Source organism: Panthera tigris, chromosome E3, assembly GCF_018350195.1.
Source record: "Panthera tigris isolate Pti1 chromosome E3, P.tigris_Pti1_mat1.1, whole genome shotgun sequence".
In the NCBI taxonomy this organism is placed as follows: Eukaryota; Metazoa; Chordata; class Mammalia; order Carnivora; family Felidae; genus Panthera; species Panthera tigris.
The window spans coordinates 13,444,422-13,471,080 of record NC_056675.1 but is presented as its reverse complement, the minus strand read 5'-3'; the positions used below and the strand labels follow the sequence as shown (position 1 = coordinate 13,471,080).

The 26,659-nt window shown below is 42.5% G+C and overlaps 1 protein-coding gene and 1 long non-coding RNA gene across 10 annotated transcripts in view; one reads left to right on the top strand and one right to left on the bottom strand.

Annotated features, from left to right (window-relative positions):
- AUTS2 (activator of transcription and developmental regulator AUTS2) overlaps window positions 1-26,659 on the bottom strand; it is a 1,113,014-nt gene that overhangs the window by 372,956 nt on the left and 713,399 nt on the right. The window lies entirely within an intron of this gene.
- LOC122234495 lies at window positions 1,921-9,460 on the top strand. 4 transcript variants are annotated; one of them, XR_006212260.1, is made up of 4 exons: window positions 1,921-2,146; window positions 2,307-3,291; window positions 5,925-6,057; window positions 9,087-9,460. It is a non-coding gene; the product is annotated as an uncharacterized LOC122234495 (long non-coding RNA). The 4 variants fall into 4 exon arrangements; XR_006212259.1 differs by having other exon boundaries at window positions 1,921-2,452; window positions 2,999-3,291; XR_006212258.1 differs by having other exon boundaries at window positions 1,921-3,291.

Here is a 26,659-nt window from a genome sequence, read left to right as displayed (position 1 = left end):
TTCTGGAATTAGACAGTGGTGTTGGTTGTGTGAGATACTAAATGTCTGCGAATATACTAACAATCAGTGAACTGTAGACGTTAAAAGGGTGAGCTTTATGCGATTGTATCTCGATAAAGCTTTTTTATTTAAAACAAATTAAGTCATTTAAAAACAAAAGATTATTTCAGAGGCAGACCTGTCAATAGATATGGAAATATACTAAATGATGTTTTCCTTACATCCCGAAAACCCTCTTGGTTTTCTTTCTTGCAAGGAGCTCTCAGGGCCCCGCAAAGCAGCTAAGACATCATGATTTATTTCAGGAAAATGCTCCAGGAAGGATGTACCAGTATTTGTCCCAGGCAGTAGTTAAGACTGAAGGAAATGCTCAGATTCTCAAGTATTGTGTTCCTAATCAGTGCTCCCCTAACCAAAGTCCACGGACTGATTGCATCCAAACTGTGTGGAGAACATTTCAAAAGTACAAATGCCCAGGCCCCACGAAAGGTCTCCTAACCTACAGTGTCTGGAGACAGGGCACCCGAGTCTGTATTTGCGTGAAACTTTCTATGTTGGCAAACTGCTGTGTCATCACCAACCACACTGTTGAGTAGAAGCATGAGCAAACAGCGTAACCAGCAGAATGGTGGCTGGGCCATTGTGGGGTGTGATGAGCCCATGTCACTGATGGTCACCATGATATGCCAGGCTCTCAGGCAACTTTTCTAAACACTGACTGCTACTGCTCATATTCCTAACTGTCTCCCCCTCGGTCTTTACAGTTTCGAAGGTCCTCGATCCCCTGAGGACATCTTCTAGTATGCTTTAAGGAAATTAATTCTGTGGCAAGACAGACTGCAGATCCTCTAGCACGCAGACCAGGCTGTGCTAATACTGGCTGGGTTGTCTGGCAGAAATGAAAACGAAATAATACAATATTGCCACCCAGTTTTAATTTGATTGGCAAGTCATACTCAAAGGCCAGAGTTGTGGTTTCTTGGAAATCAAGAAGATAAAAGAAAAGTCAACAACGAATGAGCATCTTCCTTTCTTCATTCCTTCTGCATTTACCAGGAAACCAGCACTCTGCGAAGCCCAGATAAGGCATGACACCTGTCCTCGAGGACAACACAACGCAGGGGGGGAAGTGGAAAGTGGCTGGTGCGTAAGTGCAGGGGCGTCAGTCTCGCGAGCGGTCTGCACAAGGAGAGTGCGGGGACACAGGCTGTGTGTCGGGAGGAAAACGCACACCGCTCCGAAAGAAGACTGGCTTTATGACAACCTGAACCAAACGCTTCCCCCTGCCGGGTCTCTGGAACTCAGGAAATGGTGTCGACTGTAACCAGGGCTGTGCCAATCTCTCCCGTCGCCTATCTGTGGAGCCGCACGTCCACCTTTCCTGTGGGGAAGGACCCAGGCTGTGATATCCGGACCCTGTGTGCTCTGCCCAGGACCTGACTGATACCTCACTCTTCCCCTGCAGCCCGCCGCGGAAATGAAGAGCTTCTCTTCATGAGAACGGCCAGGGGTCTCTCCTCGGAGGCCTATGTGTCCACTAGCCAACACCACAAGCAAGCTCTAGGTCCCTCTCAAGCTCGTATTAGTAGGCGAAGGAGAGCGCCTCTGACATTCTCCAGTGACGGCCCCAGGAGCAGGTTTTTGCCAGCGGTGAGCACCAAGGCATAAAGGAAAGACCTCAAAGCTGAAGGCTCTTTTCCCTCCACAGACAGTCTCTTGGCACAGTCGGCCCCGTGCACAGCTGCCTGGAGCTGAGCTAGAATGGCAATCGTCGTCGTTCTGCGGTACGACAGGAGTGGTATTTTGCTGTAGGCCCAGCTTCTGTTAAGATGGCAGAAGGAGTGGCCTGTCATCCAGAATTACTTCTCAGATCCCAATTATATGTTTCAAAAATATCACCTATTAAGGCCCAGACACTTTGTTTGCTGGTTGCAGCCCTCTGAACAGGTTACCATGGATTTATGCTGGCATAATGGGCCTGCATGATGTATGTTCCCTGTCAGTGCTGAAACAACAGTCAGTGCGTCTGAGCAGGCCCACCTGCCAAGCAATATGTTCTCAATCCCTCAGGCAGAGCACTGCATTGCTCGGCTAAGGAAATGTCCCCCCACTGAGCAAATGGCAGAGCCACGGAACACAGGCAACTGTGAGCGCATGCGCACGGAAGATCACAGACACACGGCAGGAGGGGCGACGGGGAGGGACAGTGAGGATGTTCCCGTCAAGCTTCACTTCACAGTGACAGGCAAACGATCTCACGGTTTTTCTTTCTTTCCTTTTTTTCTTTCTCTAATGAACTACCATAGGCTGCTAATCGCATACATCATTAACACAAGTGGCCGGAGGTTGGCTGTGGGATGGCTGGCAGATCGGTCGCCGAAGCCCAAAACGGGGAAGGGACGGGACTGAACGCTCAGGATCACGCAGAAGGGGCCTGTCTCGTGGTGCTTAGGTGTGCCGGTGGAGGACAAAGGCATAGTCTGATGGACCCCTCTTTGCAGGGGGGCGGGGGGGAGGCAGCACACCGCAGGTCACTAGAGAATGCAGCAGGTTCCCCGCACTGACTGATGGGAGAGCTCCCCACCACCCTGCTTCTGCTGGTCTCCCGGAGGTGCCCCTAGACAGAGAGGCGGGCTTTGCCTTTTCCCTGGAGAAAGCAGACTTTTGTCAAGGCCGGGCACCGGGGCTTCCGGCTGGGAGTGCTCCGGCTAATTAGGGATAGCATGAGGCCTGCGCTGTGAAGAAACCCTCGGAGGCACAGGACAGACTCCGCTTTCAGCTGCTGGGAAGAGGGGAGCGGGACATGCTCCTCTCTGGGTGGGGAAGCTCTCTGCAGATTATGTAATGAGGAACAATGAATGGCTTTCTCGCGGGCGGTGGAAGGACAGCGCTGTTCAAAGCAGTTAACACAACGTTTTTTACAAAGGCTACAATCTTGCTCGGGATTTTAGGTCAGTCCTCTCTAACCTCTTTCAAGATCTCTAAACGGTTTTGTCAGGTCCTGAACCGCACGGAGTGGACGGTCACAACAGTTCTCGTCGAGGCCCACGACAGACTGCTCGCTTGTATTTTATATGGCTGTGCTGAGCACATGAGCTAGCACACGGGAGAACAACCTCCTCGCACCTGCTGATGGAGGGAGGAAGGCCAGCTCCCAGAGAAAACAAGCAGCGGTTAGATTCCGGTTCAGCCGAACGATGAAGGATCGTGCAGCCGCTGAAAATTATAGTTTGGTTCTCTAGTGAGGAACGTTTCAAAAGTACCAGAATGTATCAACAGGAAAAAAAGCAGGTAGAATTGGATCTCATTTAGGGACAAATGTATAGACTTCATAAATGTTTGTGTACGCACACACACACACACACACACACACACACACACACAGAGGTCTGGAGGGATGCTTGAGAATTGGTATCCTCGGGTGAAGAGATTTCAAGTGGTTTTTACTTTCATTACTCTTCTGTACATTTTAATTTTTTTCAAATAAGGATGTGTCATTTTATGAAAATACGTCAGGCTATTTTAATAAAAATGTACGAGAACAACCATAATGCAGTGCAGCGAGACATTAGTGTTTTCAGAGGAGGGAAGAATCGTGGTGTTCAGACAGAGAAAGGTCCCTTAGAAAAGGTGGTGTGAGCGGAACGGAGGCTGAGGAGTTCTGGGTGGGGATGGTAGTGCACAGTGCATCCAGGTGAGAAGCAGAGAGAGCAACCACAGGGGGACAGAAAATGGGGGACATGTTAAAGGCAGCGGCCAAGAATGCACCGTGGCTACCGTTCGAGCAGGTACCTATTTGCGGAGACGTAGTAAGATTTGAGGGAGGTGGGAGCCTTTTATAATAGTCTTTACTGCCAGAAAGTCTAAAGACTTTTATAATAGTCTTTACTGCCAGATAGAGGAGTTTCCATTTAATTTGTAAGGCAAACAAGACCCAAAGAAAAGAGCATGTAAGGGAGTGTGTGTGTATTTGAGAAACCGTTGATATAGGAGACATGTTTTAGGAGAAAAAAAATCAAGCAGTGATGTATATGATCAGAGCTGAGGACAACGGGAGACAGACAAATGAATTAGAAAGCTACTGGAACATTCCAAGGAAGAAGTGAGGAAACGAGGAGATTCTGAACAGATAAAAAAAAACAACAACAATGTGTTAGAGTTTAGGGAATTAAAATTGGTTGACCTAGATGTTCAGCAAGAAGAGCCAAAGATGAGATTATAGCTACGTGGAGCTTAAGGTACTGCTGTGATTCACAAGGGAAACTATGGGGCAATGGAGTCTGGATTGGGTGAGAACACTGGTCTGGGAAATCACTCTCAGGGCTCCATGTGCACGGATATGAGTAGAAAATATGCTCTATGAGCAAAAGCCTCAGCCTGTGGTTCAGTGCCATACTGCTCACTCACAAAACATTGCTGGGCATGTGGTAAGAACTCAAAGGTATTTACCGATGGAATGAAGAACTACTAACATTGAAACGAATAGGTCAAGGTGAGTACAACATAAAGAGAAAGCCAAAGAGAACTGAAAACAGACCCTTGGGGTCAGTTAACAGGTGGGAGGAGGAGGAAGTTGACAGGACAAAGGGGAAAGAAGAAGAAGCTTTAAGATTAACGTCTTGCCACTTGGTGAAATTTGGTCCCTGATTTTCTTTGGACAATTTTCTAGAATGTTTGGGGTTTCAGCTTTTTTATATTTAGAAAAGGAGTGATGCTAATCTTGAAGGCTCCATGAGATCCAGAATTCAATGCATCATTCACTGTTGATTTTTAAAATTTTTTTAAATGTTTATTTATTTTTGAGAGAGAAAGAGAAAGAGTGAGTGAGTGAGTGAATGGAGGTGAGCAGAGATAGAGAGGGAGACACAGAATCCGAAGCACGTTCCAGGCTCCGAGATCTGAGCACAGAGCCCGACGCGAGGCTCGCACTCACCAGCAGTGAGATCATGACCTGAGCCGAAGTCGGACGTTAACCAACTGAGCCGCTTAGGCGTCCCTATTTACTTCTTCTTATTAAGAATTTGTGGAGGCACCTGGGCAGCTCAGTCGGATAAGTGTCTGACTTCGGCTCAGGTCACGATCTCACGGCTGGTGAGTGTGAGCCCCGCGTCGGGCTCTGTGCTGACATCTCGGAGCCCGGAGCTTGCTTCAGATTCTGTCTCTGTCTTTCTCTGCCCCTCATGCATTCACGCTTTCTCTCAAAAATAAGTAAACATTAAAAAAAATTTAAAAACCCAATTTGTGTCTGATTAAGCAGGAATATGCAAGTTTAGGGGCCCCTGGGTGGCTCAGTTGATTGAGCATCCAACTCTTGATTTAGGCTCAGGTCATGATCTCACAGTTTCGTGAGATCTCATGGTTTGAGCCCCACATCGGGCTTTGTGCTGACAGTCCAGAGTCTGCTTGGGATTCTTTCCGCCCCCTCTCTCTGCCCCTTCCCCCATGCACATGCACTCAGGCTTGCTCTCTCTCTCTCTCTCTCTCTCTCTCAAAATAAATAAACCTTAAAAAAACAAAGAATATGTAACTTTCCTGAAGGCCAAGAAATTTCTCTCCCTAAATTGCTTAATGCTATAACTTTCTCAGGAATTGTTGCTCAATAAATCAGCTGATTTGACTTTGTCCTTTTTTGTACTGAAGTATAATCTGCAATAGTAAAAGGCACTGATCTCAAGTATACAGTTTGTTGAGTTTTGATAAATGTATGCACGCGTAACCTGTCTTCCTGCCAACATGTAGGACGTTTGCATGTTGACTGGATTTTGATTCCTTCATGACTGCGTTAGTGAAAACCCACATGAGTTGTCCTTATTCCTCTTCTCTATCTTACCACTATCTTATTGGTAAAATAGTTATATAATCAGTCATTTTCGGATATAGAATTCTGATGTTTTTCTTAGTGTTATTTCTTCTTCTTCTTTCAGTATTTTCCCCATGTAATAGGCCATAAATTCAAGTAAGATCCTTGGACCAGATCAAACATTATTTATGTAGGATCAGTGCCAGATTTTTTTACTTAAAAGGGATTTCGTGAATCTGACAGTCTCACCGTAAGAGGTATTTATCCTATATTCTTTTATATTAGTGAATATTTGGTTATTATGAGAGAATACTTAATTCATTTTTTGCCAAAGATAAATGTGTTTGATAGCATATTTTTAAAAACAGGCTGTTATATTTCAGACTAGTTTTGAATATTTCTTCAGTTGGGTCATGGAGACTGTGGTTTTTGAATCATCTGGACCCAAACACCATTCAGCTGACTTTGGCTCCTTAGAGCAGGGTAAGGGGAGCTCTGCTTCCTCCTGTTTTTAATCAGATACAATTTGATATTTACCCATTTCTGACACCTGGCCCTGACAAAGTCCGCGGATGCCAGTTCAGGCGGGACCACATCTCTGACCTCGATGAGTCCTCTGGATGTGACAGCTCCCCCAAGCTCAAAAGCTGTGGGGTCACTTTGACTCTGCTTTTCCCCACCTTACAAGAGGCAGGCTTCCCAGTCATAAACCCAAGCTGAGGACTAGAGCCCTCCCCTGAGATCACAACCATGGATGTGGGCCTGGCTTTGCCAGCGGAAAGGGGACTGCTTTTGTGGTTAGTGTCAGACGTCAATGCTAGGGGCTGGCTTCCAGGCAAAGTCTCCAACACTCAATCTCTACCAAAACAAAATCAGAACCAACACAAGCAACTGAAATTACCGAAGTCTGTCCTCCCGATGGTTAAACAAACAATTCTACCTGCAGTGAATTTTAAGTACTTTGGGTCTCTATATGAGCAAATATTCCACTATTTGCATTAACTTGGGTTGATCCTGGAGGCACATTAATCAGCAAAAGAGGAGAGAATGTCATTTGTGCCAAATACCCAAGCCCTTGCTTGAGTCAAATGCTACACTGAAACAGTGTAAGTTTTCTAGTGCTGGAGGCTCAACAGTTCCAATAAGACCGCACAGGAGAAGTCACTAAATCAAACGGTCAATGTAAATCTATCGAACCACTTCACTCTGAGATCGGTGTCAGCCCTGTTTCGAACACAGTCTGTCTAGACTCTGGAGAATCTGAAATCTCAGAAGCTGAGCCCATTATCTCTTCAACCATGATCTAGTCTAAATATGTTTAACTTACAAGCCACTCTAACACAGCACAGTTATTTGCCCGTGGTACAACAGATAAACTGGGCAAAACCTCTTAGCTCTTGTCTTGTGTTGAGGAAAACAATACCATACAAGACCTAACAGTTTCAATGAAGGTCTCAGGCCATGTGAAGTAAACATAATGATACACCAAGACTGAAGGTGAAGAAATTAAGTGCATAGTGTAGGAATCCTCTCTACCTCATTGCTGTGAAAGGATTTTCAGGCCTGCGTGTGGATACCCCCACTGATGGCATTTACTACTTTCCTAGGCTCTGTATAGCTGTGCATTTTATTCGAGCTGTCAGCACAGAGCCGGGCGCGGGGCTCGAACCCTTAAAATGTGAGAGTGTGACCTGAACTGGAGTCGGACACTTAACTGACTGAGCCACCCAGGTGCCCCCTGTGCATTTTATTCTGAATTCAACTCTGCCCCTCTAGAACCTATGCACATGGAGTGGCCTCACTTCTGGCCTCTGCAAGTGCAAATTAATTCTCACAGCTCTTCCATATGAGAGTTTGTTAGCTATCTGGCATCCAAGACCTAGCTGCACAATTGCAAATATGGTTTAAGGCATGGTTCCTAGTCCAGGGTTACTACAAGGATAACAAATGTTATGTGGGCAATCTGGCTTATTCCCAGAATCTTAGGGTAAAAAAGTCATGAAATGAAATGCATAACAGCCATAGAAAAGGCAGTGCCAGTCCTACCAAGATTAGAAGTGATGTGAATAAAATGGTACACGAAACAACGTTCTAACAAAATCACAAAGGTGGGCCCTTGTTAGTTTGCATAATGCTTAGATCGCAGTTTAAAATCTAGACGGTTTTTGTTCCATATATTTATTGTACCTTGTAACATTTGTCCTCCAAAGGTTTAATCTTGATATTTTACATTTGTATAGCACTTTAGAGCTTTCAAAGAATTTTACATGTAATTTTATATAATTTGATTTTAAAATTCAAAAGTGACATTAAGCTGTGGAAAATAAGCCTCTCGCCAACCATGCTGAGAATATGATGAGGCATGGAAGTGTAATCCACTCTCCTGAATGGATTCATGGTGTCCACGAGTTTGGGTTCTCAAGCAGAGCCCTGTCTGTCTCGTACTAGTTGTGCGACCTCAGTCGAATTTCTTAACCCCTCTAAGCCTCGTTTCCTCTTCTGAACATGCAGATAACATACTGGGGACCTCAGTGAATTCATCCACACCAAGAGCCGAGCCCAGCGCCTGCTACACAGGATGAATAAATGTCTGTGCTTAATGATCTTTTGTGTTCATCAGGGCTAGTGACAGATCTCTTTATTCTAAAATGTTTTTATAATACATGACAGAAAAGTCTGGTAAAAGTATTTAAAGTATCGAGAGCTTAAAAGAAAGTTGTCACTTTAATAGTCTCAAAAATACTGTGATGGCCACGTCTGGGTATAAACACAGAAGAACTGAAAGCAGGACTCGGATCTGTGTGGGGTGGCGTTATTCACAATCCCCGCTAGGAGGAGGCAGCCCCAGGGTCCCCTGGAGGATGAATGGCTACACAAAATGTAGCACACACAGAATGGAATACGACTTGGCCTTAAAAAGGAGGGAAATTCTGATACCTGCTGAACACAGACGAACCTTAAGGTCATTATGCTACGTGAAAAGAGCCAGTCACAAAAAGACAAATACTGTATGATTCCACTCACATGAGATACACAGAGCAGTCAAATTCATAGAGGAAAAAGGTAGAAATGGTGGTTGCCAGAGACTGGGGAGGAAGGAATGGGGAGTCATCGTTTAATGGAAATGGGAGTTTCAGTTTGGGAAAACGAAAAATGTTCTGGAGATGGACGATGGCTGCACAACGTCCTTAATGCCACTCAACTGTACACAACACTTGTTAAAGTGGCATATTTTATATCACATACATTAAAATGGTAATTTTTATTTTTTATTTTTTTGCCCCAGCAACAACAGATACTGCAATGGTATTCCAACAGACGTCAGGCTTCAGAGAAGTACGAGGCACACTCCCTGTACGAGAGGTACTTAATGCCTAATGAGGAAGACAGAAAACGAACAACAAGTGTCCATCCAAAGTACTCCAACTAGGGCAATGAGCAAATAAATAAATAAGCATCCCTGACACAACAACTTGCCAATGACATTATCCAGTTGGTGGACATTAGCCAGATGTCTTGGGTCAGAATCGTGGACAAAGACCGTCACCTGAAGTTTCACTCAACAACACTCAATAACAGCGCATGATTATTACATACTAAAAATCAAGAGGCTCCCAAAGACACTTAGTGACTGACAGCTTCATCTCCCAGGCTTTTTAAAGTTCATCATGCAAACACAGACAGTGTGAAACAGTTAGTCTAATTAAGCATTTTCCTTATCCTCCCCCAGCAGAACTGCGTTTGAGATAAAGGATAATGGCACTAAATGAACAGGTTAATTAGAGACAGCATTTACCCCCGCAGGCCCTTCACTGGAAACACCATTTCACACCATTACATCACACAGGAGAGCCAGGCTCCAGCGACCAGCTCCTGAGACAGCCAGTGACCGGCAGAGACGTAGCAAGTAGTAGAAAGGGAAATCATGTTGGCATACCCAGTGTGTGTGCTCAGCCAGGATGGCCCCCCATGTTTCTCTAGGGCGTGAGCCCGCCAACTACAGCTGCAGGCCAAATCCACCCCGCGATCACTTTTTGTATAGCCCGTAAGGTTAGTCTCTGCATTTTTAAGGTGTTGTTTAAAAAAACAGAAAAAGAGAAAAGAAATCAAGAAAGAACGTATGGCAGAAACCTGCGTGGTCACAAAAGCTAATATGTTCTCTCTGGCCCTTTACAGAAAAGGTTTGCCAAGCCATTGTCTCGGATGATAGAAATCAAACTATGTGCTCAATACGAAAAGAAGGAGGGTAAAGAGAATTGCAAAATGTTCACATGGGAGATTTTTTTTTTAAACTCCAACCCTGTCACCAGGTGCCATGCTACAAATATCTTAAGCTGATGCAGAGGTGTCCTTTTGTTAGGAACAAAGCTTTCTCTCTGGCTATCTAGGAAAAAAAGCAGCAGAAATCTGAGCAACTTATTAATTCAAACAACTTTTTTTTTAAAATAAGAAAACACAAACTTGTCTCCTCCTCCCTTCTCACCTCCCTCTTTCTCCAACCTAGTCATTATTTCAAGTTTGAACGTGTTCTTGTGAAAATATTATGATTTAAGGTAGTGCCTGCTATCATTCCATTGGTTTTGGGGGTTTAGGACCAAGTTTTAAAATAGGTTACAAGTTGAAACTTGGCGGAGAGAAACAGACACTCAGGGTAGGCACCAATTGTATATAATTTGAAAACAGCCGGTTTCGAATTTGCTAATTCATAAGAGCTCAGGAAAGAAGGCAAACCTCAACAACCTAACCTAACTGCAAAATACTTGCATTCTGAATATAGCCCAGCGCCCATTCAGAATGTCATTAATTCACCCGATGTTTTTCTTCCCAGAATAATAAATACTTTCTTCAATTGAAATGTGGGATCATTACAAATAAAAATATTGCTATTGACTGGCTGTAAGTGGATTACATATTTACTTTGCTTTATTGGAAGGCCCATGAGGGGAACGACCATAACTTATGCCTTCTCTTGCATCCCATACGGCCCAGTTGGGCACAAAATTGGCACTTAAAAAAAATTCTTGTTGATGAAATAGTGAACAGCCAATACAAAGAATGAAAACCGGCAAATGAGACTCGCTCACTCTTGCCAGGTACACACATTTTAATATGGTTACTGGCAAAATGTGAAGTGTCTTGGCTCCCGAGAGAGACTCCAAAGTCCAATGACCTTCAATGGAACTTCAACACAAAGTCAATCATCCTTCTAATAGCTCTGGTCTCTCATATCCATGCGATTTTGAGATGAAAAAGATCTCCACTATAAATACATTCTTTGTTTCACAACTATTTCAACACTTAGGAGTATCAAATTAGTGTGGTATCTTTGAATAGGTTCTCTTTCTGAAGGAGTTGAGCATGACAAGTGCTTCTGACTACAAGCTCACTGTCCAGAGAAAGTGTGTTCCACCCTAGATTAGCAAGGAATTGTTGAACAAAGGTGCAGAGAGCATTAGGGCACCGCTAGTAGGAGGAGCTAGTGGGCTGGATGGATTTGGAACAGCTGTTCTCAAGGGCTGCTGTGTTGCTGGAGCCTTTCCACTGGATCAAAGATGGCCGTTTCCCGTTTGCAGAGTGTAACAATATGGAGCGTGTGTGCATGCACACACGTTATGCACACACTACATGAGCTTGAAGCCGGGCCTGATCTTGGGACACAGTCGTGTCCTTCCAGGGTTGCATGAGGATAAGGACTCCGTTATCCTAAGCTGAAAAGATCTCAAACTGACAGGAGACCTTGAATGCCTTATGTCTTTCACCTTTAGCTCATTATATGAATATGTTCTTAACAAGGATATCATTAGATTCCATTTATAATAAACAAACAAGGGAAGAAACATCATGCCTGTTGACAGGCCAGTCATCTCAACCCCAATAAGATGACTCCTCTTTTTGCTATTTTATAAAGTTAGTCCTTCCTGATCACTGATTTCCTTGCCCTTTGACTACACATCAAACTGTTATTTACAAGCAATTGACTGCAAGTTTATTTAACAGCAAGATATCCCTTTAATTAACTGCCTTCTTTTTTATTGGAGTTGACAGGCAATACATCTGTAGCATTTCAAATGATTACATAAAGTCTTAGGTAGTTATATACCAATTGGTAAAGAAAAAACATTAGTCCTAACAGATAGATTTTGTGGTTAAGAAACCCCACAAGAATAAAAGATCTCAGTAATTTCACAGAACTTCAGATTGACTGTCATTATCTATTTATTTAGGTAGAAATTATTAGTTTCATTAATTTAAAAAATCTGTTTTTTATCCCGCTTTTGAAGACAAAATTGTTCTTGAGGCATTACTGGTCTTTCCCTTAGACTCTCTCTGCTTCAATGTAGAAATTATACTTCTGGGAACTTGAAGTAACCAAGAATGTACACCAAGATTTAAACCAAAATATATTTATCACTTCCCTGCCTAAAATTGATTTAAAAATTGTAAATGACACTTCTTCATTTCAACAGGAGGAGAGAGGTAAGATAAAGCATGATCTATTCACAGAAAATACATATACATATACATTATGCGGTCACTAGAAATGACACTGTAGAGTACTTATGGATGTAATGTTCAGTGAATAAAAGATGAATTCTAAACAGTGTATGTGATTCCAATTACGCTCACTACGTTTGAACAGAAAAAAGACTAGAAGGATATAAACAAAACCTGTACCAACTGTTATCAATGGAGGGAGAACTTGCAGGTGATTTTTTTATTCTCTTCTTTGTGCCTTCCACATTTTATATAATTTACTTGTTTGGTAATAAGAAAGAACTATATATTTTGGAAGTCTATTTGGGAAGAGGACTCTCCCGCAGGTCTTAATTAGATGCTATTCTAGACTCAGAGCCCTCCAGCAAACCACTCCCAAAAGTAGTCAAGTTCTTAACTAGAATGACTGCCCACTGATTCCAGCTCCCCCTTCTTTAGATTACTGTGAGAGCAGAAGACAGAAAGAGAGTTTGGGAAAAATGCCTACTCCTGCATTTATAAACAAGTGAATTCTCAGTAGGAGGAAGAATCATTAAAACCAACCAAAAAAAAAAAAAAAAACAAAAACCCACCACCACCCACCCTTGTTATCCAATACTCACATCGAAGAGGTTTTATATCCACACATTTTAAGAATCCAAGAGGGAGTCATAACCCAATTCAATTTAATTGGGTGCTCTCTTGACAGAATTGTTATTAATAAGGTTGTATTGTACAAACCTCCCTGAAATCCCAAACGCTGCTGACTACACCGCAGAAACATTTACCAGCCGGCACACAACAAGCGGTTGTGTCTGCTCTTCTGTCCTGCCCTCCCCCCTCCCGCAGACCCCTCAAGCCTTCTCCTCCCCCTTCTCCTTGGATTCTCAAATCAAAGAAAAAGCTTGTCTTGAGCAACCTCCATAAATTATTCACATGATATTACAGTGTATGTCAGCAATCTCACAGTGTTTAAAAAACTTAACTACAAGCCAATTAAAATGTAAACTGAGAAAGATGGATGGAGCAGGTTGCTCTGGTGTGAACTTGAGCGGCTCATAACAATATGCAGTACAACTTCCAGACCTGCTAATTTGACAGCTACTTTCATCAGCAGAGCCTCCCCCTCCCCCCATGACTTCTGCTTCTTCTTTTTAATGTAGTGCTTCTCCCAGGACAAATGGTTCCATATCGTTCCACATTCAGCAGATTAGTCCCCTGAGCCTTGCAACCAGCCCAAGCACTCAAAGTGGAAGTTATTAACAAGAGTTCATTTCTTTTCCTCTTTGTTTTTAGGTATGTGTAATATGCCCCCCATTTTGTTTTGTTTTGGTTTTTTTTACAGACTGCAGTTTAGAAGTAAAATAGTGTTTTTTAAAAAAAGAAAAGCAGAAAAAGCAGGCAAAGGTGAAGTGTGCAGTGAGGAAAGGCTGGGAAATCTGAAAGCTAGCCAAATGGAGATCACGATGCTCTAAAACCAGTCCCACTGTTTCTTTGTTTTTCCTACGATTCACTTCACACCAATGGGTCTATAAACCATAATTTACTTAATCGAGAAACAACTAAGAGACTAAATATAAGGGGTTCCTGCTCTGCTTTTGAGAGGGAGAGAAGACAAAAACTGTCTATTGAGACAAAAAGAGGAGTCCCTTGAAAAATCTACTAGCACATAATTCTCCATATCCCTCATCCCGGACCTCCTTTCCATTTCCCCTCTTTAAACATTATACAAAAAACCTCCATCTGCAATGAAACTAAAGCAGTCCTCGACCAGACTGGCATCAGAACACGAGCCACATTATTAACATCTCTACACTGCCTACCTCTTCTTGGCAGAATATGAGTTTTCATTTCTCAAAACTGTAGAGCTCAAATTTACGTCAGGGACATCTGATTCCTCTAAAAAAGGGCCTGAACGAGGAAAATTCAACACTGAAAATTTGGTACCAACCTAATGGGATAATATTCCCTGTCAGTTCTATCCTTTTCAGTTTTGTACTAGACACAATTTGAACAGAAGGCACAAATGGTCCTCAATCCTTATAGAGAATAAACTATACCTTAATCCTAGAGACATCTCTGACTTTGTGATAATGGGACATCACCTTAATTGGTCTACTCTCTATCATCTAGATATCTCAGGTCAATCAAAAAGTTCACAAATAAATGGTACTTGTTCAAATCAACATAACCGTAAGAAATGCTGGTACCTCTGATCCAACTACTAGGGTATCAATCAGCAACAAGGACATCAAATCCATGCCTCATAATTGATTACCTAATCAATGAAAGAATTCATTACCTTGAAAAGGTATATAACTATTGTAAATAACCACTGTATGTTGAAATCAGAGAGATAGATGTAATCAGAAATAAACAAATGCCTCATGGGTAGCTAATATAAATGGAAAGGAAATGAAGGAATTCAACTCTGACCAAACTTTGAAATTGGAGGTTTAATTGGGGGAAAACTAGTCATGAACTCAAAGTTCATGAATTCCACACTAGACTGTCTATTAGTCAGAGAGGACTATGCACACTGCAATTGTATCTCAAATGTTTTTGGTCAAATTAAGTTAAGCAGGGGCCTCCAAAAAGCTTACAAGTCAAAATAAAAGCAGATGGTTATCTGAGTAGAACATATAATCAATAAATTCATTCTACTATTTAATCCTGCTGAATTATTTACAACAGTGGCTTTCAATACTCACTGTGCATCAGAATCATGTGGAAAGATTTTTAAAACATACAGATACCTGAGCTACATCCCCAGATATTCGGATTCAATTTGCCAGGGACAGGTATATTTAAATTTCTTCCAGATGACTCTAATTTAGTGCTGCCAAGGACTGGGAACAGATAATCTGATGGAGAACGGTAATCTCTGGCCATTACTTACAGTGGAAAATGACAATCCCATAGACTGGAAACAACAATAGGCTGACTTCAACTCCTTCTGAGCCTGTAAACTTCCTGAAAGCCTTCTATTCACATCTGTGCCTTGTTATTTTTCTCGGGGTTCTGCTGGAGTCTCTATCCATTCTTTCTATTGTATGCCTTACTTTTGGAAATTGGGCATCTGATCACGGAAACACAAATTAAAACCACAATGAAACACCACTTCATACCATTAGGATGACTCTAATAAAAAAGACAACAATGAATGTGGGCAAGGATGTGGAGATATTGGACCCTTTACCCACTGCTGGGGGGATGTAGAATGATACAGACACTTTGGGAAACAGTCTGACAGTTACTCAGATTGTTAAACCGTATGACCCAGAAATTCCACTACTAAGTATATACCTAAGAGAAATGAAAACATATGTCCACACAAAACCTTGTATGAGTATTCATTGAGCATTGTTCTTAACAGTCAAAAAGTGTACTATTAATAGTGTTAATGAGTGTTCTTAATAGTCAAAAAATGTCCATCAAGTTATGAACGGACAAACACAATGTGGTATATCCATTCAATGGAATACTATTAGGCAATATAAAGAAACGAAGTATTGGTATATGCTACAGCCTGGATGAACACTAAAAACAAGTGAAGTCAGGGCCACATAGTGGCCACATAGTGCATGATCCATTTATGTGAAATGTCCAGAAGAGGCAAGTCTACATGGACAGAAAGCAGAGTAGTGGTTGGCTAAGCTCAGGGACAGGGAATGGGAAGGGGTAAGGACAAAGGTGATCTTTAAGGAGTGCAGCATTTTTATTTTGGGTGATGAAAAGATTCTAGAAGTGATTGTGGTGATGAATGTAAAACTCCATGAATATACTAAAAATCACTGACATGTACATTGTATGGTATGTGAACTATAGTTCAATAAAGCTGGAAAGAGAGAAAGAAAGAGAGAGAGGGAAGGGAAGACTTGGCAGTCCACCTAGCCTCCAGTCTCCTACTAAGGGCTGAGGCCTGTCTGGCTTGGTCACTGTGCTTCCAAGGGGCTGGGCTACACTCCTGAACAGAGCCTAGTGAAAAGATCATTTGATTCTAATTGTCCTCTTGGGTCTGGTTCCTGGTACCACCACACCCAGGCTTCCTCATTATGATATCCTTTGGATGTCCAGTTGCCTCTTCAAAATGGCATGTCCAAATGAGCCAAAGACTGGGGCTGTGTTCTGAAGGTAAACAGGGAGTCATTAAAGTCTGGTGAATGGCTGCAGAGAAGACACCTGGATTATCATGAAATCATTTAATTGACTGCCCTCATTATTTGTTCTCCCTAGTGGCCTAAGTGTGCCTTGTCTCAATGCTACTCCTCATGTACTAGCTTTAGATACTTCCTCCTTTCCTCCCACATGGTATCAACTCCTGACAACAAGGCTCCATCCCATCATTTCACAACCCTTCATCTCTACCTCTCCTCTTTTTTGGGGGCCATGCTTCTTCTGGTCTCCCATAGAGACCCTTGTCCTTGCCACCATCAGGCCTTCACCCATACCACCAGGCCTGAACCTTCCCTCTCTTGGACACTCTCCAAGTTAAACCTATTCTTCAAGGTCCAGTTTTAATCCCATCTGTTCCATGAACCTCTTTTGCAAAATTATACACTAATTAGGGCAATAAATGGTATACTTTAAACAAACCCCAAACTCCTATCGTGAGCTTCGTCCCTCTGACTAAAGTCTAATATTCCCTGGGAGCAGGAATAAAGTCACAAATGTCTCTTGACTCCACACAACGCTAAGGCGCTTGGCCAGCAGCAGATGTACTTACAGATTGACTGATAAAAGGAATCTCATTTTTATTTCCAAGGATTGATGTACAATCAATTTCTCTCGCATGTTCTCTCTCTGAAGTGGTTTCCCTTCCCATTCCAAGAAAGCCTGCTCTTTGTGCATTTCCTTTTCTCTAGGCTATATGCTATTATGGTAGAAATCACTCCCTTGGGAAAATTATTGATGGGCAGCTTCTAATTTTAAGCTACAGCTGAACTAAGAAACTGAATCGCAGCTGCATTACTGTTTCATTCTGCATGGAGCCCTAGTGATAAATATTTAACCAGAACAGCTTCCTTTTCCTTTGCTGCTATGTTCTCGTTTAATTATTTTAACAAACGGCTGTTCCAAACATTTACCACTCTTGTCAAACCCCTAACTACTCCTGGTGGATCATGTTTTTGCTGCCTTCTTACTAAGAAAGTATATGCCATCCCAATCACCTCCATAGGCTTTACCCATCCTTCTGGTCATGAGCACAGTCCCTCAAATCTTTCTCATTCTCCCCCAGTTTTCTCGGCACTTTCTCGGCCCCTTGAGGCTGGATGTGGCTTCCTCTGTGATAACTGCTAAAAGCAAATGCTGAGATGGGAATGCTGAGGTGAAGCTCCATCAGCCCGGGTCCTTGCGTATTAAGATGAACTGAGTGCCCTCCTGATCCGTGGTGATGTGTAGCACGAGTACATAACCTCTGTTGCGTTAACAGACTCAGATCCGAAGGCTGTCACTGTGGCATAATCTCATAAATTATCGCACCCAGTAGCTCATTTGATCACTGTTTTTTCCTTCTGCTACCCAGGAAAACATGCCCATCCTTGCTTTGAAGCCAGTGCTCTCTCTTCAGATTTTCTCTGAAGCCATATACCTTATCCCCTTCCTCTCTTGTGTCTTTAAAATAGCTCTTCCATACAGGAAAAACAGAAGAACCCCGCACCACTTACTGAGTGCCTTCTGAGTTCTAGGTACTTTTTGTATAGTGATTTCATTTAATCCTCACAAGTTTCCAAGAGGTGGTAATATTAATCTTGTTTTATATATGAGGAAACTGAGGCTCATAGAAGAACTTCTTCAAAATCAGTGTCTAGTAAGCGGTAGGCCTGAGATTGGATCCTTATTTAGATTCTGAAGCCTGAAATTTACCAATGACACAGATTCCCAGCCTCCCGACATACCCAACTCACCCTCATACACACCCGCTCTTCGACTTTGCTTCTCCTTGATGCCATGGTCCCCAAGTCATTGCCCATCACACTGAGCACACATTTGTGATCTCCACTTCTTTACCTGATGCTTCGTCCTCTTTCTGAACTATTCGAACCCAGCCTTCACTCTCATAATTCCACTGGAACAGTTCTTGCTAAAGGTCAGTAGCCTTCTAGCCAGCAAAGCCGGTGGTCTTAGCAAGATGCACATCTTTCTGTCCTATGGTACCAAAACTCTCTTCTTTTGTAAAACCACTCTTTACTAGATCTGAACTAATACCTCTATTTCCTCTGCCCCACATTCCTCTTGCAGAAGCCACCAGTGAACATACCCAAGTCTGTATTTTCAATCAGTGATTTAATACGTCAATATTTCAAATCCCAACTTTTGCCATTAGTGGCCAGCTAAGCTTCTCCACCTGAATGCCCCATAGGCATCTCAAAGTCAACATCTCCAAAGGGAACTGATTCCCCCTTAATCTCATCCTCACCTCAACCCTCTCCTTGCTCTGCACATCATCATCCACACAGTCTTCAGGGCAAGGTGTACTCCTGTCCGACACCTCCCATTTCTATCCATTCATCACTCAGATCTGTGAATTGCCACTCTTAAGTCTCTCTGAAATGTTCCCTCCTCTCCAATATCACTACTCTTGCCCTAGGTAGACGGCTCTGTCACCTCTGACCTAAAAGACCCCTGTGGTTTCCCTGAGGTTGTCTGCATCACCTCACTGAAATCCAAGTCTGATCTATCTGCAGTCTATAGGATTTGGAGCCCAATCTCCTTTCCTACTTTCTCTCTCACTGTTCCTTTCCAAACACCTCTATTCTGGACATGTAAGCAGGGCTGCCTAGTTCCCCAAATACCATGGCCTTCACTCGCCTTGCCCACACTGCCTGTCAATCCCCCTTTAGCTCTGGTGAACTACTCCTCATCCAACAGGATGGTCTTGTTGTTCAAAGTCACTTCTTCTAGGAAGACCTTCCTAACCTCACAGGAAGCTCTAGCTAGATCCTTCCTTATGTTCTTGTGTCAGCTTTCTTCATATTTCTAATATATTACTTAGAAAATGTTGTGGTATTTGCTTATGGATCTGTTGCTAAAAGAAGTTGGTTTCACGCTGTGTTCAAGTGAGCTCCCCCGCCCCCCCCAAAAGGATTCAGAGGCACAAAGGGGAGGTTTTTAGGTACCTTTCTCTTGTTTTTATAAATGAGGGGCTCACAAAAGCTTTGGTCTCAGAGATTTAACAGATGAAACAAAGTTGGAAAACCATTTCACTGGAACACAAGTCCCTCCGACAGAGCTGTCTTGCTAAACTTTGGAGTGCTAGAATATAGCATGATGACTGGGAGGTACCCAAAACATGCCTCCTAAATGAACGACTTGGCGGGCAATGCTGCTTACCATGGTCTTCTTCCATTTGAGCTTTTATTTGAAGTGTAGCATAAAAGTTAGTAACCCCTTTTCAGGTTGCCCTGGGAGACCAACAGCTCTCAGAAACAAATCTAGTCATTAAACTATGACAGTTGTCATCAGAACAGCATTGCTTTAGAAGCATCTAGAGTATGAATTTTCTTAGCAGCTTTGGTTCATTACCAAAGTAGGCATTATCTTAAAATTGATCTTATCTGAAGGTTAAACACACTTAGTTCTTTGTCAGAACACTTAACTCTCCAATATGGTCAATTACCAGATAATAGTGTCCACTTTCTCATGTCTTACTACTTAAATGGTCTGATCAATAAATAAATACACACTGCATTATTAAGAGCTTGCTAATGTCAGACATGAATGGAAGGAGTCTATGAACTTCTAGTCTTTAAAAAAAATACCACTTAACTTTCCTGTCAATTGCAGGCACTATACAAGTCTCTATTGTGCCCATGGCCCTGAAATATAATTTTCTTTGAATCTTTGATCTGTAGTACACATGACACATGTAAATGTATGTATGGATTATTTTTCTTTTTATTTGTTCTGAGGTCGAGTGGCATTTTCTTTCTCTTACGAATAAAGGGACGTTTGACCAAATGTATTGGTTCCTCATCAAATTACAAAATATTTAAAGGCATCAAAAGAATGGTAGCTCTGAACCCTATAATCTAGCAGCGTTGACAATGTTTGTATCCTGCTTGGTGAGGGAACTGACCCTCTCTGTGAAAAAAAAAAAGAAAAAAAAGTAGTGGGAGATTCAGGGAAGAAAAGGAAGATTTGGGGGGAAAGAAACTGGATCCAGTAATTCTTTCCCCAAAAGTCCTTTCTTTGTAGATAGTGTAGAAGGAATTTTTGTCACAGTTCCATGGTACCTGCAGAAAAAGAAGTAACGTTCTAACTACCTACAACAGTATCATTGCTAGAAGGAAATGAGTGTAAATTAAGCCAAATAAAGAATTTTAAACATTTATCATCAAGAAGTATCTAAACGAATCCAAGAATATCGCATTTACTTAGAACTGGGTTGAACACTTTGGCCCAGTATTTATATGACCAGTTCTCCTTCTGCCTCTGATACTTGAATGCCTACAACCAGAGAGAGTGTTACTAAATGTTCTCAGTCCAGAAAGAGTCCTGTAGGAATGAATCCAGTCCACCTTCCACAGAGAAGGAAACAGAGAGAGACAGAAGTTAGCACCTGGCTGGCATCAGACAGGAAGAGGCAGTATCAGTTTGAGTCAACTGGGGAAAAAAAAAAAAAAGCTACTATTTACTGAATTTACTACTAGGTGGTAGACAGTGTAAAAACTAATCTCATTTTTTTTTTTCTGACATAAACAACTACAGTGGTTTCTCAGTTTGCCAATCTTGTTCCTTCTTTCCTTATCAAAGTGAGAAAGACAGTGGTCAATATGATTTCTGAAGGCATATGGTTATCATGAACTTGGCCATGCCCTTCTGTGAACCTTGCTGAAATAAGAAGAAAACAAATTTGTTAATCATTAAAATACACTGCAAGCCTATGATGTGTAAGCTACTGTACAAAATAGCCCGAGGCCTGGTCTCGGGCTGAGAAGTTTATAATCTACTAAAGGAAGTAAGATGTAACCATAAAAAGATAACTTCTAAGGTAGTTCATTGGCAAATAAGATGAACAGGCTACTGGGCTACTGGAGGACTACCAGAGACCAAAGAATGAAGAGCTCAAGGAGGCTGGGGAAGTCTTGGAAGGTTTTCCAAAAAAGTGTAATTTGAGCTGTTTTTTTGTTTGTTTGTTTGTTTGTTTAAGTGTAAAATTCAGAGAAGCATAAAAGGATACAGTATACAGTACACAGGTAGCAATATATGTGGGACACAGAGATGAAAAATCTCGAAAGTGTAATTAATTATTTAAGTATCTGATGGGTGACAGAATAACAAATGGCAAATCACAATACTTGGCTATTTCATCTGCACAAATACCTCCATTTAAACAAAGAGTTCTTAAGACCGAATACTTGTTTTAGAGCAGCTAGAAAATGAAGCTACCAATAAGTTCAAAATTTTTCATTCTTTTTGATATAGCAGCTCCATTTCCAAGAATATGTTCTGGGGAAATCCCAAACTCAGGAACATAAAAGATGAAAAACTGGACAAAACCTAACTGTCCATCATGGTGAATCTATGGAATGGATCAAAACAGATGCAGAACAAGAGTTAATAGGCTAAAAGAATACGTTGTTCAAGAAAATGTCAAAGGGGAAACCGTGTCTCCCATACGGTTACCATCTTTGTACTGACAAAATACAACCACGTATCACGTACACACAGAGGGAAGAGCAGGAGGATCCGTATCCCAAAGCCTCTGTCTGTCTAGTTCCAAATGGGGCTAATGTCACCTCAGAGTACTGAGGTGATTTATCTTTCCTGCGGCACCTATTCCACGTCCGGTTTAATACCTGCCTCTTTGCCATCTAACAGCGGACACCTTTGTGGCCACCACCTCGGCTTATGCTTGTCCACGGTTTAGTGCCTTGTGCGGCTCTTGAAAAATGTTCTTTATGTACCTGCTGAATAAATGCTAAATGAGTACAACCAGGAACTATACAGAGCATCTGTAATCCCAGTTACAGGATACTCTGCATTTCTAGGGTTTAGGATTTGCCTATTTGGGGATACACACTGTTGATATTTTCCTTCCTTAAAAACAACAACAACAACAACAACAACAACCTTATTTCTGATTGAAAAAAAGAAAAACAGAAAAAGACCCACTATCCTGTCACATATAAAGATAAATATTCCAACTTCCTATAATGAATTTTTCTGGCTTGGAATATTGGAGAACATACTTAGTTTTTAAGACTGTGAGGAACGTTTTACTTTCCCTGGGAAGAAACATGTTAAAACTAGGTTCTACTAGTATTTCAGGATTTGAATGTCTTATCGGATGTGGAATCTGATGAATTGTGTTGTTCAATCTCTGCCCAGCCTTGCCTGCCAGGAAGGAGGTCTGGAAAGGGGGTCAAGGGAAAAATGGTGGAGAACGGAAAAGAACGGGAGGAAGGCGAAGGAGAAAGGAGGGATATTTGGGGACTGACTAGTTTTATCCCCCAGGCTGGTCTGGTTCTTGTTTTATAGGAACTACTTCACCACTCTTAATTGTCATCACTGTAAACACACAATCTGATGTTAACAAGGAACGGCTCCTGTGCCCTGGGAGTGAGTCCTGAGGTCTGCATAAATCAGCATGGGTCATCTTTTCAAACGCTGAGAAATTTTTGTGGTTCCGGCATTTCCAGGAAAGGCTGAGCTGGCTTTCCATAATAATCACTTCACAGATTCTAACTTTTCCCTTTGAATTGTCAAAAGGTGTGATCTCCCCTAAATTAGTGTTCTTTAAGTATGTGTGTGAGTGTGTGTGTGCACCTACAAGTGCATGTATGAATATATGTATGTAGTATATCCACATATAAGCACATGCATGTATACATATATGTATATGTGGAAACATATATAATACATAACATATTATTATGGCATACAATATATAACATACATACAAAACTGGTATTCTTGAAGTTCTCTAATTTCAGCAAGTTTTATGCTGTGGAGTAGCTTCCAGAGTTGGAAGGTCTCGGGCAGAATCTAATCACCTAACCATATGGGCCATCACTTCCACCAGGAGGCATGTGTGTTATGTTGAACTGGTTCACTTGGACATCTTTCACCCTTTCTATCAGTACTATCCTTGCTTCTTTGGCGGATGATGGACCTTCTTGAACTCTAGGATGTAGCACTTTGGGGTGCCGGTAGAGAATTCAAAGGGTGCTAGGTTCTTCTGGTGGGAGGTGATGACATCTTAGGAACCTTGCCATTATTTAGATGGGAGCTTTAAACTCAAGCAGCCTAGACATGCTCTGGAAAACAGCTATGAACATGAACACAGGCCCATAGACCAGCACAAAGGCTCACAGGAAAGGAGGCTGATGCATAATGGAAAATGAACACTGGGTCGAAAAACACAACCTAAACTGTTTGCTCTGTCTTCATGATCTGGCTTGATTTTACCTATATTTGTATGAAGGGCCCAGTGTAGTTGATAACCCTGTTAAACAAATCTTTGCATACCCACTTTTCCCCCAAGTGGAGATGAGACATAGGAAACAGGATAACACTGGAAATGCAGGTAAGGCCAAGGTCAGTTTTAGAGACAGAGGGTGACTTGTGTGCCGGGGACCGGGGACCATTATGGAGAGCAAGTTGATGCCTATCCTGAGAAGTAGGCTGACACTCCAGAAAAGGGCAGCTCAGAGGCCTCTGTGAAGAACGGTGACAACAAGCCCTTCGCAGACACAGCTTGGAGTCAGCCTTTACGGAGAAGCAACACTCCATGAGGCAAGTCACTTGTCCTGGCTCAGTTCCTTCTATTAGTTTGCTGGCGAGAGTGCCACAGAAGCACAGTCAATAATGGAAGAAAAAGAAAGTAGAAAAGCCACATCTAAGATTCGAAATTATGCAAAATTAGCCCCGACACCCAATTTTCCTTGAGTAAGTTGAGCGGGGAAGGCAGCTGACATGAGGCCACCATGGGCCTGTTTTACATACATTCGTTCATTACATCTTAATAACCTGACACAGGTATTACTGTCATTTTCTAGGTGAGAAAAGTGAGCCTGAAAATGTGTTCTCTTAATATTCCCATCCCTTGAGATAATGGGAAAAGCAGATTGACAAGGACCGCTTTCAAGATACTTGTTTAATTTTCCTTTTTTCTCCCCCTTTCAAAGCCAGTATTAGCACACTTCCCCAAAGAGTTTCCTTTTAGAGGTTGAAGTGTCTCCTTTTCGCAATAAACACTATCAACTGCTATCTGTCAGGTGAAGATGACAGACTAACTGAACTTTTTTTGGGAAAGATCAAAACCAAGGTCATTAAAAGCATAGCCCTCCCCTGCATAAAAACAACTAATAATATAAATAGCTACAAAGACCTTTAAGGACTATCGCCTCCACACCAAAGTCAGAATCCCCACTGTTAAAAATCTAGGTTACTTCAACACAATAGAGAACACATCTATTGCTTTGATTTCTTAGTGGAATTCGGATCCAGTGAACCTCATTTTAGAAGGCCACACACCACATACACATTTGGAGGGAGGATGAGTTTCAAGAGTGCTTTGCATATCAGAAATACTATGAGTAACAATGAAATTATCCCATTCTTTTTTTTTTTTTTAAGAGGTTGAATAAAGATGTGTTTCAAAATACTAACAAGCTTCAAAATGCCTTACTTTGTTTGAACTGTGTCAATATAATGCTGGGTTTCTTCTCTGGACTCCTGAAATTGAAAACGTTCCTAATTTGGTCCCTCAGCTCCGATCTTCCCTTACATGGTCCTTGCATTGGATGGTGGGGCACTGCCTGTGTCTGGATAGCAGTTCGTTGTATTTTAAATGCTACTTGGAAAAAAGCATTTCTCACACAAACGTGTCGCACAGCATCTTTGTGCACAAGACCCCAGCTGACTCCCCAGGATTGAATCTGAAAGCTAGCTGAACATTCACATCTTGCGTCCACGGACACTGATGACTGAACAATAAATCATCCATTTAGCTTTTTTTGGACAAGACTTGAATCCACACTATTTCTTCACCATCATTTTTGTTTTTGCAGGGTATGGAGTGGGGCTGCTGAGATTGAAATGGAAAGGTGGAGGCATACCGCTCAAACCCAGGTAACAGGGCCCCTGCCCTGAGATCAATGCATAATGGGGTTGTTCTCAGGCCCTCTTGGAGCTGTGCTCCTCTCGGTGGGACAAGAGGCTAGCGGGTCATGGAGATGGGCCCAGCGAGCTCATAAATTGCCTCTTTTGAATCATGTTCCTCCTACCAGAGACAGGGTTCCTTTGGCCTGATGGCCCCAAGCCTCTCCCAGGGCCTGCATGGGACAGGGACAGGGGCTGCACGGGAACTGTCCTCTTGAAGGCAGGCCCTGCTGTTGCTACACACACCTGCAGGCCTGGGGGTGGCCAACGGGCAGCTGTTTGCTGGAGCGGTGAGGGCATAAGGTATGGACGGAGCCTGGATATGTGGGATGGGTGCCCACTCTTATGTATGTAAAGTTCCTTGTGGTGCTGGAAAGAACCAGAATTGGAAAGAGAAGTAAGGTGGGCCTCCATGGCCCCCCAAAATATTTGGTGTGGACCTGGTAGAAGGAGACCCAGAAACGGATGTGGTTTTAACGGTGCTTCATTTAACAGAGGACAGCATGTTGTTAAAATCCTTCCCCCTCATCTTGGCCTTCCGACCTCGATCAGCAAGAGAAAAGGGCTGATCAGAAAATCCTATTGACTGGGGTCCCCGGGTACCTCCAGTCTGACTCCAGATTTTGCCTCAGATCATGATCTCACAGTTCATGAGTTTGAGCCCTGAGTCAGGCTCCGTGCTGGCAGCGCGGAGCCTGCTTGGGATTCTCTCTCTCCCCCCACCCCACCCCCTCTCTAAAAGTAAAACAGAACAAAACAAAAACAAATAAATGACAGAAGAATCAACAGATGTAACCTTGTGTAAGGCCTAGTCCTACACATACACGCATGCACGCACACACACACACACACACACACACACACACCCCGTGCAGAGTAGACTACGACCACCAAGGCTACAGACATTCAAGGTCACTTCCAGCCTCCATGCTACATTGTTCTAAAGGATTTGTACCTCCCAAACCAACTCCCAAACCAGTTTATGGCTGCATATTCCAGTTCCTGCACACACACCTTTTAAATTGGCTTCAACTTGCCAGTAGCTTTTACTCCAGAAAATTTAATGATGGTGTATAACACACAACCTTCATATAACATACAAAACCTCAGAATTGGCTTTCTTCCCTCTTTTAACACATTTATTATGGGTGTTAAATTACAGTAATTCCCAAGCTCAACCCCTAAGAAACAGGGCTATCTACGTCAGGCTTACTTCATACTGATTTTTTGAAGTTTCAAGCTGAGATATTCCCTTCCACACCTAAAAAAACTCCC